Source organism: Pristiophorus japonicus, chromosome 23 (genome assembly GCF_044704955.1).
Source record: "Pristiophorus japonicus isolate sPriJap1 chromosome 23, sPriJap1.hap1, whole genome shotgun sequence".
Lineage (NCBI taxonomy): Eukaryota > Metazoa > Chordata > Chondrichthyes > Pristiophoridae > Pristiophorus > Pristiophorus japonicus.
This window is the reverse complement of record NC_091999.1, coordinates 55,332,385-55,352,208: the sequence shown is the minus strand read 5'-3', so window position 1 is coordinate 55,352,208 and position 19,824 is coordinate 55,332,385. Positions and strand designations below refer to the sequence as shown.

Sequence of the window (19,824 nt, the reverse complement as noted above, 5' to 3'; positions counted from 1 at the left end):
GTAATCAAGAAGGCAAATGGAATGATGACCTTTATTGCAAGAGGGATAGAACATAAAGCAGAGAAGTTCTCCAACAACTGTACAGGGTATTGGTGAGGCCACACCTGGAGTACTGCGTACAGCTTTGGGCTCCGTATTTAAGGAAAGATATACTTGCATTAGTCGGTGTTCAAAAAAGGATATTTCCACTCACAGGGGAACTTAAACTAGTGGACAGAGATTCAGAATCAAGGCCGACCATTTAAAATTGAGGTGAGGAGGAATTTCTTCTCTCAGAGTGTTCTAAATATAAGGAATTCTCGACCCCGGAGAGCTGTGAAGGCTGGATCATTGAATAGAGCGGAAGTGGTTATGGGGAGCGGGAAGGGACGTCCATGATCACATCAGCCATAATCTCATTAATTGGCGTTGCAGGCTCGAGGGGCCAGGTAGCTTAATCCTGCTTCTTTTTCACATATTCTTATGTTTGTATGGAATAATACAGTAACATTTGAAATTACAACTGAAGTTTGTCAAAAGACCTGAGTGAAAGTAAAATAACGTGACAAATAATGGGTTAAAAGTGAAGGTAGTTTTTTGCAGTACATGGAACATTGAAGTTAATTGGAAAATAAGAAACTGTGAAATCACAATAAATTAAAAAGCAACGGTAAATGATGAAAATATAAAAACAGAAAATGAGCTTTCAACGTCAAGGTAAGAATTAATAATTTATTGAATCATCAAATCAAAATCAAGCAAATAATTTGGCCAGGACTTTGTCTTTGTAAGAATGACGAAACTCTCAGCGTTTGCCTTCATTAACTTCTGAAACTACCAGCACATTCTAGTGTTCAAAGACGCAGATTTAAATGTCGAAATCTGGAAGTTGCTGCAAGTAATACCCTGCTCCTCCATAGGATGCACTGATGAAGCTCTCGAAGAAAGAAATCTTAAAATCATCGGAATTAACGTGAACTTCCACTTTTACACTCTAATATCGCATCTAAAAAACTGAAAACGTTATGCCTTGTTGAATGCGGCGAACGGCGGGTTTAAAGGCATAGCAAGTCATAATTACTGTTGAAAACGCTCTCTTGCATTGGATAAATACGTTGTAGACTGTTAAATTTCTGCATTGTGAAAAAAATCCTAGATTGTTAAATTAATAAAATGTATATTTTAAGTTTTTTTAATTTATATTTCAGCTTCATTCTTAATGCCATGAGTATGTCCCAATATAATTTTCGCTTGTTATTAAATGATTAAAAAGTGAATGACAATCCATGCTTTCTACTTCCTGGGTTGCTGTTTAAAGAATTATTCATTGTCACCGTCTTCTTAGCCTGATTGATGACATCACTGTCGCTGCACGCCAGTGATCCCCTATAGGTAACACCAGAATGAAATTAATGTTGGGAAAGGTGGAATCCATGCCACAGTGATCGCTAGATGATTGTGGGCAGTATTAATTGAGGGCAGCTAACTGCAGAATCCGTACCTCTCCTTTATCCTCTCCTTTTTTTCCATCACTTTCTTTTGCTTTGTATCCATGACTTGGCTTTTAATTAACTATTATAACTGACACTTCCTGGATCAAACTTGGCATGTCTGTGTAAGGATTTTTTTCAGTCTGGTTGGTTAAGGAGATACGCAGTTACTGGTCCTCTACACACACTGTTCGGCGCTGTTTTGGATTTCTGCAGACCAAAAGTTCCAGTGCAAAAATCCATTTAAAGTCTGTGGGCAAGTGTAAGTACAATGAACGGCGAGCGTTGTTCGTTAAACGCTGTCCACAATTAACCAATCAGATCGAACAATCCGCAGAATCTGAACCAAGAAGTGTAGTTAGAATAGTTACTTCAAAACCAATCAGGTAAAGCGAAATACATTGAAGCAACGAAAGCTAGGGTAAAGGGAGAGAGATAAAAGTGAAAGAAATAACAAATATTTATCTTTTACACTTATTGAACATCTCTAACAAAAATTAACAACTGAAGGTACAGGACTCTGCATATGTAAACGTTATGTTACAGTCCCAGAGAGATAGCTTGACTGTCATTAATAATTATCTCGCCGTTAAAAATAATTTACATATCAATTGACTTACCCTAAATGATTCTGCGGTGTAAAGTGTGTATCTATCACATAACTATTCCTACTTCACGCCGTGTATTTGAAAGCCGAGTCTGTCGGCAAGTACCGGTTAAAGGATACAGGAAGCTCCTGTAGGAGCCAAGCAACTCGGATGGCAACTTTCTGATTTCACCATTTGATTCTGCATGTGTGGACGCCGCAAGTTGATGTCCGATTTACTTTTAATAAGAGTAAGCGCTGATAGCCTCGCCTTTAATTGTTTTAGCAAAGTCATGCCAAAGCTTTTAAACCTCATTTCAAGGCACTGATCAGAAGTAAGACACAATGTCTCGGATTTTCCTGTAGAAACAACGGCAAGGCTATCAGTGCTGTGTTCCATAAAATGAACCTGGGCGGGTTCAGATACGAGGCTGAAAATCGGTTGTGAAGGAGAATAATCCTGTATCCATTGTGTGCATGAGTGTGTATGAGTGTGTGTAAGAGTGTGAATCGGAAGTTAACTAATTGTTTCAAAAAAATAAAAAACAGAAAGCTGGGATACATTATTGTCTGAAAGGATACAACTTTAAGGGAGGAATTGGTGGTTAAGACAACGAGACAATTATAACTTAACTCCAACAAGTAAGCGATTTGTATCAATAATAAATTAATACAATAACTTACATGGGACTCCGAGAGCTGCAAGAACGATGTTGTAAATGGTATAAATCAGGATCTTTTGTGGTGCATGCATTTTCTGTGAGCCATTCTCTGTGACACATAAAAAGGTACCTTTGTTTATATCTGGTGTTACTCGTCCGAGAGACGATTTGATCACATCATAAATTTATTTTTGTCAGTTATTTAAACAAACAAATTAACATTGATTTTCACGCATGGGAATTGAATGCAGTGAATGGAACAAGCAGATGTGAGTCACTTTTACTCAAATGGGTTGGATGCATTAGACTGGATTCAAATAGAAATTATACAGGCCTAAAGCGATTTTAAGAGATTCTATGAAAAGCTTGTTGTGGAGTTGCCATGGTGAAACATAGAGCCAAACATGAAAGGAGGTCACAGTAACACTGTTACTGTTCAAACCTATTTGGCAGAGGGAGGGAAACAAGGGTGATGTGTCAGAGAGGAGAAACATGTCACGAATTTAACTGGGAGATAAGGCACGTTAGAATAAAGAGTAGTCTAGAAAGAGAAGGAATCAGACAGAAGTTGCTGTCAGATTCACAGGATAAACGTGGTGAACGCTGACAGTTTCGCTGCAATTGCAACCGCAAAATCCGAGCCATTACGTCTACTGCATTACCCTTTATTTACTTCCTCAAATAAATTAAGCTGATTTGTTAGACATCATCGGACCTTTTGTATTCCGCAACAATTAATCTTTATGACATCTAGTTTCTAGTTTATAGATGTTTTTCTACTACATCTTTTGGTAAATGTTGAGTAAGTAGCAAGAAAGATAAAAACAGATTGTAAGACCTTTTACAAGTATGTAAAAAGGAAGAGAGTAGCAAAAGTAAGTGTTGGTTCCTTACAGGCTGGGACAGGTGAAATAATGAAATGGCATAGACTTTAAACAAATATTTTATTTCTGCCTTCACAGTAGTAGACACAAAAACATAAAAAAGCAATGGAAAAACAAGGAAATATTAAGAGTGAGGAACTTAAATTCATTAATATCAGTAGAGAAAAAGTACTTGAGAAACCAAAATAACTAAAGGCCTACAAATACATTCGACCGGATTGCCGACACCCTAGGGTTCTACATGGGGTGATTGCAGAGATAGTGGATGCATTGGTTGTCATCTTCCAAACTTTTCTGATAATAGAATGGCCAAGTGGATTGGGAGGTAATAAATATAACGCCACTATTCAAGAAATGGAGCAAAGATAAAAAAAAAAGTGAACTACAGGCCAGGTAGCCTGAACTCAGTCGTCGGGCACATGCTGGAATACATTACTGAGGAAATGATAAAAGAATATCATAACTCAAATAAATGTGTGAAACGTGATTTCGTTGGAGCAGCTGACTCCATCCCTCTGCCCAACTTCTGTCTGAGACTGAAGCAAACCTTGATATCATATTTTGACCCTGATATGAGCTTCTGACGACGTGGCCACAGCACTTGCCTCAGCGCATCCGGTGCTGTCGCCCTCATCCATGTTTTTGTTACCTCTAGATGTGTCTGTTCCAATGCACTCATAGCTGGCCTCCCACATTCTACCCTACATAAACGATAGGTATCCAAAACTTAGCTGCCCATTTCCTGCTCACCCATCGCCCCTGGGCTCACTGAGCTACATTGGTTTCTGGTTAAGTAATGCCTTAATTTCAAAATTACCATCCTTATTTTGAAATCCCTCCATGGCATCGCCTCTCCAATCTCTCTACTTTCTTCCAGCCTCTAATTCTGACCTCTTGCGCATCCCTGATTATAATCACACAACCATTGTTGGCCCTGCCTTCTGTTCCCTGGGCTTCAAGCTCTGGATCTCCCTCCCTAAACCTCTCCGCCTCTCTACCTCCCTTTCCTCCTTCAAGGCGCTCCTTAAAACTTACCTCTTTGACCAAACTTTTGGTACCTGCGCTAATTTCTCCTAATGCGGCTCGGTGTCAAATATTTCAGTAGCAAAATTCACATTCGGGTTTCTGACAGTTGCCCATATCAAGAAACAACAAAGATTGGTGGAAAATTAGGTTTAATTTATTAACAAGTTTGATTATTGACATACGCATGCACTGCAGTCAAAGGTTAGCTGCGGGTGTATAGTTTTGACAGCTTTATTAAAACAAGATTAAAACTTGTAACCTCTACAGGGCATCAAATCCTGCAGTAGGTTGATTGTACAGCCCGCCCTAATTTATTTATTTGTTAATGGGAATCAAATCGGATGGGGTATATGCTCTCTTGTAAGATCCATGCAAATTTGGGCGAAAGTTACTGGCTCCCAGATTGAGGCATATACTGGTTCATAGATCAGCGTGATTGTTAAGTAACTAGGATCCAGGAAATTCCTGCTCGAAATTCAGGAGGAAGCCATGTGAAATTCATTTTAAAAGCAAATCTAGCAGTTAACTGGTTTATGTTGATGTGGGGTGAGGGCATTATGCGATATGGTTGCAAAGTCTAAAACCCACAGTTCCTGGATATAGCTCAATGACCTAATCTGCAAGGGGAAAAATGATTTCCCAGCCCAATGGAGATCACACGCCTACAATGCGAGATGAATGGGAAAGCACTCTATTGGAATTGAACTGTATTGATGCAAAGTCTGGCAAAGAATGCTGAATAGCATAGAACATAATAAATAGGCGCAGAAGTCGACCATACGGCCCCTTGACCCTGAGCGCCAATTAATAAGATCATGGCTGTTCTTCGACCTCAACCCCAATTTTCCACCTGATCCCCATATCACATGATTACATTTGCGTCCAAATATCTATCACTCTATGCATTGAATATAATCAACGACTGAACATCCACAGTCCTCTGCGTTACAGAATTCCAAAGAATCGCAATCCTCTGAGCGAAACAAAATCTCCTCATCTCAGTCCTCAATGGTCGACCCTTCTTCCTGAGATGAAACATCCTATTTCTAGACCATCCAGGCAAGAGAAACACCGTCTGAGCATCTAGCCTATCAAACCCTCTGAGAATCGTACGTCTTTCAATGAGATAATACTTAATGCCAATACATTGAGATATAATCCAAAACCGGGCAAAACTGTGGCAGTTGGAATTTAATGTGAGTATGTTTGAGATCATCCAATTGGACCTAAAAGAGATAGATCAGAGTATTTACTAAATTGTGAGAAGCTTGGAACTTGAGAGGAACAGAGAGCTTCCCACGTACAGGAAGCACTACAATTCAGTGGACAGGCACAAAATATATTCAGAAAGGCTAATGGAATATTGGGCATTATCTCAAGTTATTACAAGCGAACTGGAATACAAAAAGGTGGAAGTACAAGTACATATATAAGACTGTAGGTAAAACACATTTAGTGTATTGTGTTCAATTCTGCACCTCTTTCAATTCCCATTCCAGCACTGTTACCTCTGATGTTCCCCAAGTATCTATCCTTGGCAACTCATGCTTCCCATCTCCGTGCTGCCCCTCGGCGATTATATCCGAACACAATATTACAGATTGCACATGTATGCTGATGACACCACGCTTTACCTCATCATCTGGTCTCTCGACACCTAAACTCTATCAGATTTGTCAAAGAGCCTGTGCTACATCCAGTACTAAATATCATTGTCTTTGGTCTCTGGCACAAACCCCGTTCCCTAATTACTGACTCGACCTGGTAACTTTCTGAGCCTGAACGAGACTGATCGTAATCTTGGTGCCATAATTGAACATTGAATGTGCACCCTACCACATTACTGATCCATCACCACGATCGCCTACTCCGAACTCCATAACTTCGCAAAATCTATCTCTGCCTCATCTCAGCTGCTGCTGAAAACATGAGCCATTGCTTTTTGACATCTAGACTTGACTTTGCAATGCACTCCTTGCAGCTTACCTACATTCTACCCCACCGTAAACGTTAGATCATCCAAGACGCTGCTGTCCATGGTTTAATTCGCTATAAATCCTGCTTACCAATCATCCCTGTGCTCGCTGACCTACATTGGCTCCTCGTCTGATAAATGCTCGATTTTATAACATTAATTCTTGTTTTCCAATCCCTCTACGGTCTCGCCTCTCCCGACCTCTGTAGTCTCCTCCAACCGGACTCTCCTACGAGATCTCTGCGCTGCTCCAGTTCTGGCCTCTTGAATATCTCCGGTAACTGGGAGGCCAGAGGATTGGGAATTTTTTTTAACAGCAAAGGATGACTAAAAAAAAAACTCAGAGGGGAAAGATAGATTATGAGAGTAAATTAGCAAGAAATATAAACAAACAGACAGTAAGAGCTTCAACAGGTATAAACAAAGGACGAGAGTAGCAAAAGTAAACATTGGTCCCTTACATGATGAGACTGGTGAAAAAATAATGGGGAACAGGGAAGTGGCTAATACTTTGAATACATATTTTGTATCGGTTTTTATGGTAGAATAAAAACATCGCAATAAAAATAATCAAGGGGGTATAGGGAGGGAGGAACTTTAAACTATCCTTATCACTAAAGTAAAAGCACTCGGTAAAATATGGCGACTAAAGATGGACAAGTCATCTGGACCTAGTGGCCTGCATCCTAGGGTCTTAACAGAAGTTGCTGCGGAGATACTGGATGCATTGGTTCTAATCTAGTAAAATATCCTGGAGTTTGTAGAGGGTTCGGTGGATTGGAAAACCGCCAATGCAACAACCCTATTTGAAAAGGAGGCAGATAGAAAGCAGGAAACTATAGACTAGTTAGCCTAATATCTGTCGTTGGATAATTGCTGGAGTTCATTATTAAGCAAGCAATAGCAGGACATTTGGAAACCAATAATAAAGTCAAGCAGAGTCAGCTGTGTTTTATGCAAGGGAAATCATGATCGACAAATTTTCTGGAGTTGTTTGAGGATATAAAAGGGGGAACCAGTGGATGTGATGTGTTTGGATTTCCAGAAGGCAGTCTATAAAGTGCCACATAAAGGGTTACTGCACAAGATAAGAGTGCACGGGGTTTGGGGAAATATATTACCATGGATAGCGGACTGGCTACCGAACAGAAAACATAGAGTCTGGAATAATGCAACATTTTCCGGTTGGCAAATGATAAAGACTGCGGTGCAAGTGTCTCAACTATTTACAATCTAGAATAATTATTTGGATGAAGGGTCCATGTAATGTTGTCATGTTTGCTAATGATACAATGATGGGTGGGAAAGCAAATTGTGAGGAGGACACAGAAAATCTGGCAGGAAACATAAAAAAGCAAATTATTATTTAAATGGAGAGTAATTGCGAAATGCTGCAGTACAGAGTGAACTGGGGTCCGTGTGCATGAAACATAAAACTTTGGTATGCAGATACAGCAAATTATTGGGAAGGCAAATGGAATGTTAACCTTTATTGCAAGGTGTAAAGAGTATAAAAGCAGACAAGTCCTACAAAAACTGTGTAAAGTATTGGTGAGAACACTCCTAGAGTACTGTGTACGAATTTGGTCTCATTATACAAGCACTATATACTTGCATTGGAGGCTATTCAGAGATGGTTCACTAGGTTGCTTCTTGAGATGAACAGGTTGACTTGTGAAGAAAGGTTGAGCAAGTTGGGCATATACTCCTTGGCGTTTAGAAGAATGAGAGTTGATCTTATTGAAACATACAAGATACTGAGAGGGCTCGTCACGGTAGATGCAGAGAGGATTTTTCCCCTCGTGGGTTATTCAAGAGCTAGGGGGCATAGTTTTAAAATAAGGGGTCGCCCATTCAGAGCGGAAATGAGGAGGAATTTTTCTCTCAGTGTGTATTACATCTCTGGATTTCTCTGCCAAGGAAAGCTGTGGAGGCTGGGTCACTGAATATTTTTAAGCGGAGATAGGCAGATTTGTGTGTGATTAGGGTGTAAAGGGTGATGGGGAGCGATCAAGGAAGTGGAATTGATTCCGTGATCAGATCAGCCATGATCTTAATAAATGGCGGAACAGGCTCGACGGGCCAAATGGCCTATGCTTGCTCCTATTTCTTGTGTTCTTAATCGCTCAACCTTTGACAGCTATACCTTCAGCTGAAAAGGCATAAGCTTTCAAATTCCCTCCCTAAACATCTACGCCTCTCGGACGCCTTCTCCTTCTTTAACACGCTCTTTATACCCTACCTCTTTGTCCAAACTTTTGATCACCTGCGCTAATATCTCCTTAAGTGACTCGTTGTCACATTTTGTTCGATAAAGGTCCTGTGAAGTGCCTTGAGATTCTTTACTATGTTAAAGGCGCTGAATAAATGTAATTTATTGTTGTTGTGCACCGCGCAAGAGGAATGATATATTAGCCAGAATGACATGAAGCAGTTATTTTTTGGTATCAGCGAATAGCACACGGAAGAGAAACGTGTTGACTTGGTGAATTGCAAACATTCCTTTAAAGCCATAAAGTTCACAGTGTATATTTATACATTGAACAAGTGCCAGTCAGTGCCTGGTAATCCGTTGGCCCAGTACATCACCATGTTTTCTCTAACACTTACCCTTCACGTTCCTATTTCACAGTCTCAGTGTATATATTCTTATCATTTCATTGGAACAGAGGCAGCTGGAATGGATAGGGGAGGTTCATCACATGTAAGACTGAAGAGTTGTTCTTCAAATTACAACAGGCAGAGATTGCGATGTAAAAGTGCGTGTTGTTTACATTAATCAACGATTAATGCAACAGAACAACATTACGAAAAAGCTGTGACCGAGACGTAGTCCCACTTTTGTGTGTAGACACTTTACAGTTTTATTTTTCGGAGATTTCTAGCGAAATATTGTACAAACATTCTTTCAATTTCGCTAGAACTAACGATGGAGAATATATTTCCTAATATTTACTGTATCAGTAATGGAGCAATTATTCCTTGCCCGTTTAGTCTATTCCAAGTGAAAACAACGAGGGACATTTTGTACATCCAAGTGAGCTGGCAGTGTTAAGTTTAAGATTCGGGCCTGTAGCTCTCTCATTAATGGATACAGCTACTTGTGTTTAAAGTGGAGACAGCAAATTTGGTAAAAAGGAGAACGAAAGAGGGATAATAAAATTATAGCTTATCTCTGCAAGAGGCAAAATAACAGTATTCCATTTTCGGGACACAACTCACTCGCTGCAGTTTCAATCCTTTTCCCTTTCCTGATGCAATGTCCAATCTCAGCTGTACGGACAAAGGACTGCGGCTGAGCGGTGGGCAATAGGAGGATAGAACAACGAAGCTGTTCTCATCTGGGAGCAGTAATGAACTTGTCTGTCCAACCTATCGGGATGCTCCAAAGGGCGTTGCAGCCAGGGTTGACCAAACGAGTGTGACATGCAGGAAGGTACTAAAGAACTTTACAACCAGGGAGGTTCCAAAGTGCTTTACACCCAGGGAGGTTCCAAAGGGCTTTACACCCAGAGACGTTCCAAGTGCTTTGCACCGAGAGAGGTTCCAAAGGGCTTTACACCCAGGGAGGTTCAATGGAGCTTTACAGCGAGGGAGGTTCCAAAGTGCTTTACACCCAGAGATGTTCCAAAGATATTTACACCCAGGGAGGTTCCAAAGATACTTACACTCAGGGAGGTTCCAAAGTGTTTCATACCCAGTGAGGTTCCAAAGTGCTTCACACCCAGGGAGTTTCCAAAGATATGTATCCCCAGGCAGGATCCAAAGTGTTTTACACGCAGGGAGCTTCCAAAGAGATTTATACCCAGGGAGTTTCCAAAGAAATTTACATCCAGCGAGGTTCCAAAGTGTTTTACACCCGGAGGTTCCAAAGTGTTTCACAGCCAGGCAAGTTCCAAAGTGTTTTACACCCAGGGTGGTTCCAAAATGTTTTCATGCAGAGAGGTTCCAAAGTGTTTTCCAACCAGGGAGGTTCCAAAGAGATTTATACCCAGGGAGTTTCCAAAGAAATTTACATCCAGCGAGGTTCCAAAGTGTTTTACACCCGGAGGTTCCAAAGTGTTTCACAGCCAGGCAAGTTCCAAAGTGTTTTACACCCAGGGTGGTTCCAAAATGTTTTCATGCAGAGAGGTTCCAAAGTGTTTTCCAACCAGGGAGGTTCCAAAGAGCATTACACCCAAGGAGGTTCCAAAGGGCATTACACCCAGGGAGGTTCCAAAGAGCATTACACCCAGGGAGGTTCCAAAGTATTTTAAACCCAGGGAGGTTCCAAAGTGTTTTACACCCAGGGAGGTTCCAAAGTATTTTACTCCCAGGGAGGTTCCAAAGTGTTTTACACCTAGGGAGGTTCCAAAGTGTTTTACACCCAGGGAGGTTCCAAAGAGCATTACACCCAGGGAGGTTCCAAAGTGTTTTACACCCAGGGAGGTTCCAAAGTGTTTTACACCCAGGAAGGTTCCAATGTGTTTTACTCCCAGAGAGGTTCCAAAGTATTTTACACCCGGGATGGGGGGTGGTTCCAAAGTGTTTGACACCCACAGGGAGGTTTCAAAATGTATTACACCCAGGGAGGTTCCAAGGCGATTTACACCCAGGGAGGTTCCCTGGAGCTTTACACCCAGTGAGGTTCCAAAGTGTTTTACACCCAGGTATGTTCCAAAGTGTTTTTCTCCCAGGGAGGTTCCAAAGTATTTCAGTCCCAGGGAGGATCCAAAGTTTTTTACACCCAGGAAGGTTCCAAAGTGTTTTACTCCCACGGAGGTTCCATGGAGCTTCACACCCAGGGAAGTTCCAAAGTGCTTTATATTGAAGTGTAGTCACTGTTGTAATGCAGGGAATCGTGGCAGCAGATTTGCACTCAGCAAAGTTCCACCTACCGATAAATAAATACAGGCGCATATAATCAGTTTTGCTGATATTTGTTGAGCGATAAGCATTGGTCCGGGCATCGGCAGAACATTTACTCACTTCTTGAAAATAATACACTCAGATCCTTGGCATCCACCTGAGAGGGAAGACGGAACCTCGGTTTAAAGTCTCACTTGAAAGACAGCACCATCTGACAAAGAAGCATTCCATCAGTACTGCACTGCGGGTCAGCCTGTAATGGGACTTGAACCCACATTCTTCTAACTGAGGTGCAAGAGGGCTACCACGGCTGAGTGCATCCACCTCAAAAACCAAGCTATTCCTAAAGATACAACTGACTTACTGCACTAAGGTAAGTGTCAGCATCCATAGGACATGACGGGTCACTTGGAAATAAAATAAATCAGTTTACAACATTAAATTGGGTGATAAAGTGCATGTTTCCACTGTGGAGAATAGGAATGACCAGCGGGTTTGGAGAATTGGAACGAAAGACTACAGTGCAGAGCTTAATGGTGGTTGAGTGCTGGAATAGCTAGTTTCGTTATAGAAGTAATTTAACAACTAGATTCAATGGATATTTCAGCGCGTTCTTTAACTGCTGTCTGAAGTTACTCTGAGTCACTGTATAAATAAACGTGTTAGTGCAGCAGCTTAGGAGCTGAAGCATGTTTCCACTTTCCTGCAGAATAAATTTGGGGTCATTGAAATTAAAACCTGTGAAATAATTATTGTTTTCAATTCGGACATAGAGAAAATTGATAACATACGTCAACCACAACAGGATGAAACTTCCCGAGATGGTGAAGAGTAAAATTATGGACTTTCGCCGGCTCTCCATCTCTGGATCACTCTGACTCTCTCCATTGTTTTGGGCCCGGAGTCTCCTGCGGGCGCTACTTGCCCCTAGAATGTATCTGACGGTCACAGCATTGAGCAGTAACATCAGGAGGAACGGTGCACACGGGGTTAGAATACGGTCCAGCCAGCAAACGCTGTCCAAGCGGGTGAAACATAAAAAGTAAGTTTTATGTTGCAGTACCAGGCCACCTTATTAATAGTAAATAATGGTTCATACGTGAAGTAGAAAGGGATGTTTTTTTAAACATCTCAGGGCACAGACCGCTCCTATCACCACAGCCGCCGTTGTCTCGGTGCAGTATTTTGTTTTCAGCTTCTGGCAACAAATGGCCACAAATCGATCAAAGGTGAACGCGACCGTTAACAAGACAGAACTGTCTCTTGATGAATAAATGAGCACAGTGCTGATGCTGCACGCTGGTGTGGTGGACAGAATGCTATTCCGGAAATAGATACCACCAATTCTATTCAATATCACAGCGGTGATAATGACCAGGAGATCGGTCACCGCCATGAACACCAGGTACCGAGTGATACACGTGGAGAGACCGCACCTTCCTCGAGACAGGATCACAATCGCCGCGATGTTCGCTGCAAAAAGGAGCAAAATGGAAATTACACATCAGACGACTATCATAAGAACATAAGCACATATGAAATAGGAGCAGGAGTAGGCCATTTGCCTCACACCGCACCCCCCTCCCCCGGGCCTGCTCCGCCATTTAATAAGATCATGGCTGATTTGATCATGGATCAGCTCCACTTCCTTGCCCACCCCCCCGAAACCTTCTTTCACTTATCGCTCAAAAATCTGTTTATCTCCGCCTTAATTATCTTCAGTGACCCAGCCTCCATAGCCATTCAAAGTCTTAGTTTGACTGGACATGGTTTCTGAGTTCATTACCTGATCAGTTGATGGAAACCAATCAATTTGCCAGATCAGCAGAGCTTTACAATATGGAATCGCAGGGAAAGCGTTTTGCTCGATAGACTTGAAGCTATAATCGCCTGAACTCGGCACAAAAAGAGAAGGAGAGCGAAACTGACTATAGTAAAGAACAGACATAAACTAATAGTTAATGAATAATTTATCCCAACATTAAATAGGACAAGCTAAACATAATGTCACCTTGAAAATTGATGGTAGAAAGAGTGCGATCGACTGCTATTTACACCTCAGGAGAATCGTAAAATTCCCATGTGGAATGACTCCAAATTACGATTGTTGCTATCTGGTTAATGGAGCAGCCGTTCTGCTAATGGGCGGTGAAAAAAGGCAATGAGATCATTGACCAGAAAACTGCACCTTTGTGATATTGGTTGAGGGACAAATGATGGCCAGGGCACAACTCCCAGCACTCGGTCCAGTTGTTCCTTGGCCATTAGACAGTGTCATGGTATCCAGTATCACTGTAATGGCGTCACTGCAGAGAACCTGTCAGTGACAGCTGGGTTGAGCCTATAAACTGTAGGATAAGTGGTGAGGGAGCGTTGTATGGGAGCCACTCAGTGAGAGCCAGAGGTGAGTCCATAACCTGTGAGATAGAAGGTGAGGGAGCGTATAGTGTGAGCCACTTCTTGAGAGCTGGGGGTGAGTCTATAAATTGCGCGATAAGTGGTGAGAGAGTGTTTAATCGGAGCCACTCAGTGAGAGCCGGGGGTGAGTCCATAACCTGTGGGATAGGTGGTGAGGGAGCGTTTAATGGGAGCCAGTCAGTGAGCGCCGGGTGCGAGTACATAATCTGTGGGATTGGTGGTGAGGGTGCATTTAATGTGAAGCACTCAGTGAGAGCCGGTGGTGAGCCTATAAACTGTGGGATAGCTGGTGAGGGAGCGTATAGTGTGAGCCACTCCATGAGAGCCGAGGTGAGTCTATAAACTGCGGGATAGGTGGTGAGGGAGCGTTTAATGGGATTCACTCAATGAGTGCCGGGGGTGAGTCCATAAAATGCGGGACAAGTGGTGAGGGAGCATTTAGTGTGAGCCACTCAGTGAGAGCTGGTGGTGAGTCTATAACCCATTGGACAGGTGGTGAGGGAGCGTTTAATGGGAACCACTCAGTGAGAGCCGGGGGTGAGCCTATAAACTGTGGGATAGGTGGTGAATGAGCATATAGTGTGAGCCACTCCATGAGAGCTGAGGTGAGTCTATAAACAGCGGGATAGGTGGTGAGGGAGCGTTTAGTCTCAGCCAGTCAGTGAGAGCTGGGGATGAGTCTATAACCCATTGGATAGGTGGTGAGGGCACGTTTAATGGGAGCCATTCAGTGACCGCCGGGGGTGAGTTTATAACCTGATGAATACTTGGTGAGGGTGCGTTAAATGGGAGCCACTCAGTGAGAGCCGTGGTCAGTCTATAATATGCGTGATACGTGTTCAGGGAGCGTTTAACATGAGCCACTCAGTGACAGCCGGGGGTGTGTCCATAACCTGTGGGTTAGGTGGTGAGGGAGCGTTTAATGGGAGCTACTCAGTGACAGCCGGGGATGAGTCTATAACCTACGGGATAGGTGGTGAGGGAGTGTTTAATGGGAACCACCAAGTGAGAACCGGGGGTCAGTCTATAACTTGTGGCATAGGTGGTCAGGGAGCGTATAGTGTAAGCACTCCTTGAGAGCCGGGGATGAGCCTATAAACTGCGGGATAGGTGGTGAGGGAGCGTATAGTGTAAGCTACTCGTTGAGAGCCGGGGGTGAGCCTATAAACTGCGGGATAGGTGGTGAGGGAGTGTTTAATGAGAGCCACTTAATGAGAGCTGGGGGTGAGTCCATAACCTGTGGGATAGAAGGTGATGGAGAGTATTGTGTGAGCCACTCCGTGAGAGCCGTGGGTGAGTCCATAACCTGTGGGATAGGTGGTGAGGGAGTGTTTAATGGGAGCCACTCAATGAGAGCCGGGGGTGAGTCCATAACTTGTGGGATAGGTAGTGAGGGAGCGTTTAGTGTGAGCCAGTCAGTGAGCGCCGGGTGTTAGTCCATAACTTGTGGGATAGGTAGTGAGGGAGCGTTTAGTGTGAGCCACTCAGTGAGAGCTGGGGGTGAGTCTATAACTCATTGGATAGGTGGTGAGGGAGCCTTTAATGTGAGTTATTCAGTGACAGCCGGGGGTGAGCTTATAACCTGCGGCATAGTTGGTGAGGGAGCGTTTAATGGGAGCCACTCAGTGAGAGCCGGGGTCTGTCGAGAACCTGCGTGAAACGTGTTGAGGGAGCGTTTAATGGGAGCCACTAAGGGACAGTCGGGGATGAGCTTATAGCCTGCGGGATAGGTGGTGACGGAGTTTTTAATGGGAGCCAACCATTCAGAATCGGACATGCAACAAGAAGAAGATTGTAAAAGACACGTTAAATGTTGTGAATCATTTCAGAGGTGGTGAATGTGGACTGTGCCACAAGGGATGATGAACGGTCGGGTTAAATTTGGATTTTGGCTCCCGGTTTGAAGATGGGATTAGGAGTTACACGGAAACATCGTGGAGGAGCAAATGAGCCACTGGTTGACCGGCTCCAGTAAAATGACCAAGGGGTTGCTCCAATCTGAAGTAGGAGGCCAAGGGCCAAGCAGTGAATGATACAGCACAGAAGTAAACCATTCGGCCCATCGTGCCTGTGCAGGCTCTTTGACAGAGCTATCCACTGTTCTCCTCTCGGAACCGTGCTATTTCCACCTTAGAGTACTTATCGAATTCCCTTTAGAAAGTTACTATTGAATCTGCCTCCACCACCCTTTCAAGCATTGCATTCCAGATCACAACAACACGCTGCATAAAAAATGATTCCTCCTGATTCAGTCAAGAAAGCTGCCACTGAACCAAAGCTGAGACAAAGGTTCACAGACATATTACTTTCCCCAAGTCTTTTTTTTAAGTTCCAGGACATACCAAATTCATGGTGATGATTTCCACAGACAGTTGCACATACACATAGACATTTTTACAGATAGACAGACACAGATACACACACACACAAATTTACACGCACCAACGGACATGCACAGATGCCTGAGACATCTCGAGGGACAGACAGACTGAATCACTGTCGCAAATTTGGCTGATTTTTGTGATTTACTATCCGTATGTATCGTGAATATTGCAGATTAATGAAAGAAAGAAAACAGCGGCGGCATTGAAAGGTGTGGGACGTTGTTCCGTCTATCTCAGAATCAGTTTTGCAGGGACCTGGTTAAATTGTCAAATAGAATGAAATATGCTGAGAAACGGAGTCGGCAGGATTCAAATCTATGTGGGGAAACCCGAATGGATTTTTAATCAATGGCCTTAACAACTGGGCCACGACTAATGGCTCGCTGTCTTTTTAAATGTTACTCAGTTAAGACTCAACCATCCATCTCTGTGCAGCAGACGGCCACAGAATCGTGAAAAAGTCATCGTTTGCTAAAAATCTGGAAGAGGCTGTATTCTTGCTGCTCTATATTGCTCTGGAAATTTTTAACATGAATCTACACCAAGAAACAGAAGCAAAATTCTGCCTTTTGTAAAATGCAGCCTCCCCGTTAGGAAATTGAACCGTGGTCTCCCGTGTGACAGGTGGGAATATTCACCACTTTCCCACGAGGAATTGATGCGCATGGGTTTTGTCAAAGCAATATTCGAGCTGTGAATAGAACTGGACATCATGAGAAGTCGATAGATAGATTGAGAGACAGAGACAAACCGACAAACTGGAAGAGATCGACAGCGAGATCGAGACAACCTGAGACAGCAAGTGTGAGACTGATAACGAGAGGCAGACTGAATGAGAAAATGACTCTCAAACACATACATCTAAAGAGATCTGTGTGTGTGATCTATAAAGAGAAAGAGGGAAAGAGTGAGAGAAAGACAATGATAAAGACAGTGACAAGGAGAGAGACAGATGGAGAGAGAGCGACAGATAGACAGAGAGACAAAGATATAAAAATAAAATGTTGGAAATTCTAAGCAGGTTAGAGACAGGAACTACCAGCGACAGGCAAAGAGAGACAGGCAGGCAGAGACATGGATAGACAGAGATGATGGGAAAGAGTGAGACAGTCAGACAGAGAGACTGAGAGAATCCCATTGGAACACAACTGGACACCGTGAGAAAGAGACAGGCACATTGAGAGACAGAGACAAACAGCGAAACAGGGAGAAACAGACAGCGAGGTAGAGACAGAGAGAGACAGAAAGTTTGAGGCTGAGAGGGAGAGTCAGACTGAGTGAGGCAAATACTCAAACACATACATATACAGAGATGTGTTTGTGTGATTTATAAAGAGAAAGAGGGAAAGAGTGAGAGAAAGACAGGGACAAGCAGAGAGACAAAGAGGGAGACAGATAGAGAGAAAGATAAATAGAGAGAGAGACATCGAGACAAAAACAGAAAATGATGGAAATATTCATAAGGTTAGAGACAGGAACGAGCAGAGACAGGCAAAGACATGGACAGACATAGATGACGGGAAAGAACGAGAGTGTCAGACAGAGAGTATGACAGAATCCCATTGGAACAGAACTGGGTACCGTGTGAAGGAGACAGATTGAGAGACAGAGACAAACAGAGAAACAGGGACAGACAGAGTGAATCAGAGAGAGGCAGACTGAGCGAGACAAAGACTCAAAGACACAAATACATATTCAGCTCTCGAAAGAGAGAGCGAGAGGCAGAGACTGACCGATACAGATACATTTCACAATTTCATTTCATTATCTGCTCAGATTGTCACCAAGCTACAGAAAAATGCAAATGCCACAGATGAAAATCATTTATCACTGATCAGGATGGGAGAAATCTCTATTTAATTAAGTAAATACCAGGAGTGGGGTTCGAACCCGCGCAGGTATAAACCCATTGGATCTTAAGCCCAACGCCTTAACCACTCGGCCATCCTGGTGCCGTCAGCGATTGGATTCTGTCTATGTGAGAATCTGGGCTTCAACTCCACCACCACAGACACACACAAACACATCGGGCTTCAGGGAGCATTTCCGAAGATTTTTCTGAATATTGACACGGGGGCAACTCTCCTATTCTTTTTCGAGTAATGCTCTGGGACCTCTCACAACCACCCGAGTGCAGACGGAGCTTCAATTTAACATTTCATCCGAAAGTGAACAGTTTCAACAATGCAAAATTCCCCAAGTGCTGCAGTTGAGTGTTAGCCAAGATTATATGCTCAAGTCTCAGGAGTGCGACTTGAACACACAAACTCCTGATTCAGTCAAGAATGCTGCCACTGAACCAAAGCTGAGACAAAAGTTCACAGCCATATTACTTTCCCCAATTCTTTTTTTTAAGATCCAGGACATACCAAATTCATGGTGATGATTTCCACAGACAGTTGCACATACACATAGACATTTCTACAGATAGACAGACACAGACACACACACACACACAAATTTACACGCACCAACGGACATGCACAGATGCCTTAGACATCTCGAGGGATAGACAGGCTGAATCACTTTCGCAACTTTGGCTGATTTTTGCGATTTTCTATCCGTATGTATCGTGAATACTGCAGATTAATGAAAGAAAGGAAATAGCGGCGGCATTGAAAGGTGTGGGACGTTGTTCCGTCTATCTCAGAATCAGTTTTGCAGGGACCTGGTTAAATTGTCAAACAGAATATAATATGCTGAAAAACGGAGTCGGCAGGATTCAAATCTATGCGGGGAAACCCGAATGGATTTTTAGTCTATTGCCTTAACCTCTGGGCCACGACGACTGGCTCGCTGCCTCTTTAAATGTTACTCAGTTAAAACTCAACCATCCATCTCTGTGCAGCAGACGACCACAGAGGCGTGAAACAGGCACCGTTTGCTCGAAATCTGGAAGAGGCTGTATTTTTGCTGCTCTGTATTGCCCTGGAACTTTTTAATATGAATCTATACCAAGAACCAGAAGCAAAATTCTGCCTTTTGTAAAATGCAGCCTCCCCTTTAGGGAATTGAACCGTGGTCTCCCGTGTGGCAGGTGGGGACATTCACCACTTTCCCACGAGGAATTGATGCGCATGGGTTTTGTCAAAGCAATATTCGAGCTGTGAATAGAACTGGACACCATGAGAAGTCGACAGACACATTGCGATACAGAGACAAACCGACAAACCGGGAGAGACAGACAGCGAGATCGAGACAACGAGAGACAGCACGTGTGAGTCTGAAAACGAGAGGCAGACTGAGTGAGAAAAAGACTCTCAAACACATACATCTAAAGAGATCTGTGTGTGTGATCTATAAAGAGAAAGAGGGAAAGAGTGAGAGAAAGACAATCATAAAGACAGTGACAAGGAGAGAGACAGATGGAGAGAGAGCGACATATAGACAGAGAGACAAAGAAATAAAAAGAAAATGTTGGAAATTCTCAGCAGGTTAGAGACAGGAACTACCAGCGACAGGCAAAGAGAGACAGGCAGGCAGAGACATAGATAGACAGAGATGATGGGAAAGAGTGAGATAGTCAGACAGAGAGATTGAGAGAATCCCATTGGAACACAACTGGACACCGT

The 19,824-nt window shown here is 43.0% G+C and overlaps 1 non-coding gene across 1 annotated transcript; it reads right to left on the bottom strand.

Annotated features, from left to right (window-relative positions):
- Positions 1-18,121: 18,121 nt before the first annotated feature.
- Positions 18,122-18,204, bottom strand: trnal-uaa (transfer RNA leucine (anticodon UAA)). Its single transcript has one exon. It is a non-coding gene; the product is annotated as a tRNA-Leu (tRNA).
- Positions 18,205-19,824: the final 1,620 nt, after the last annotated feature.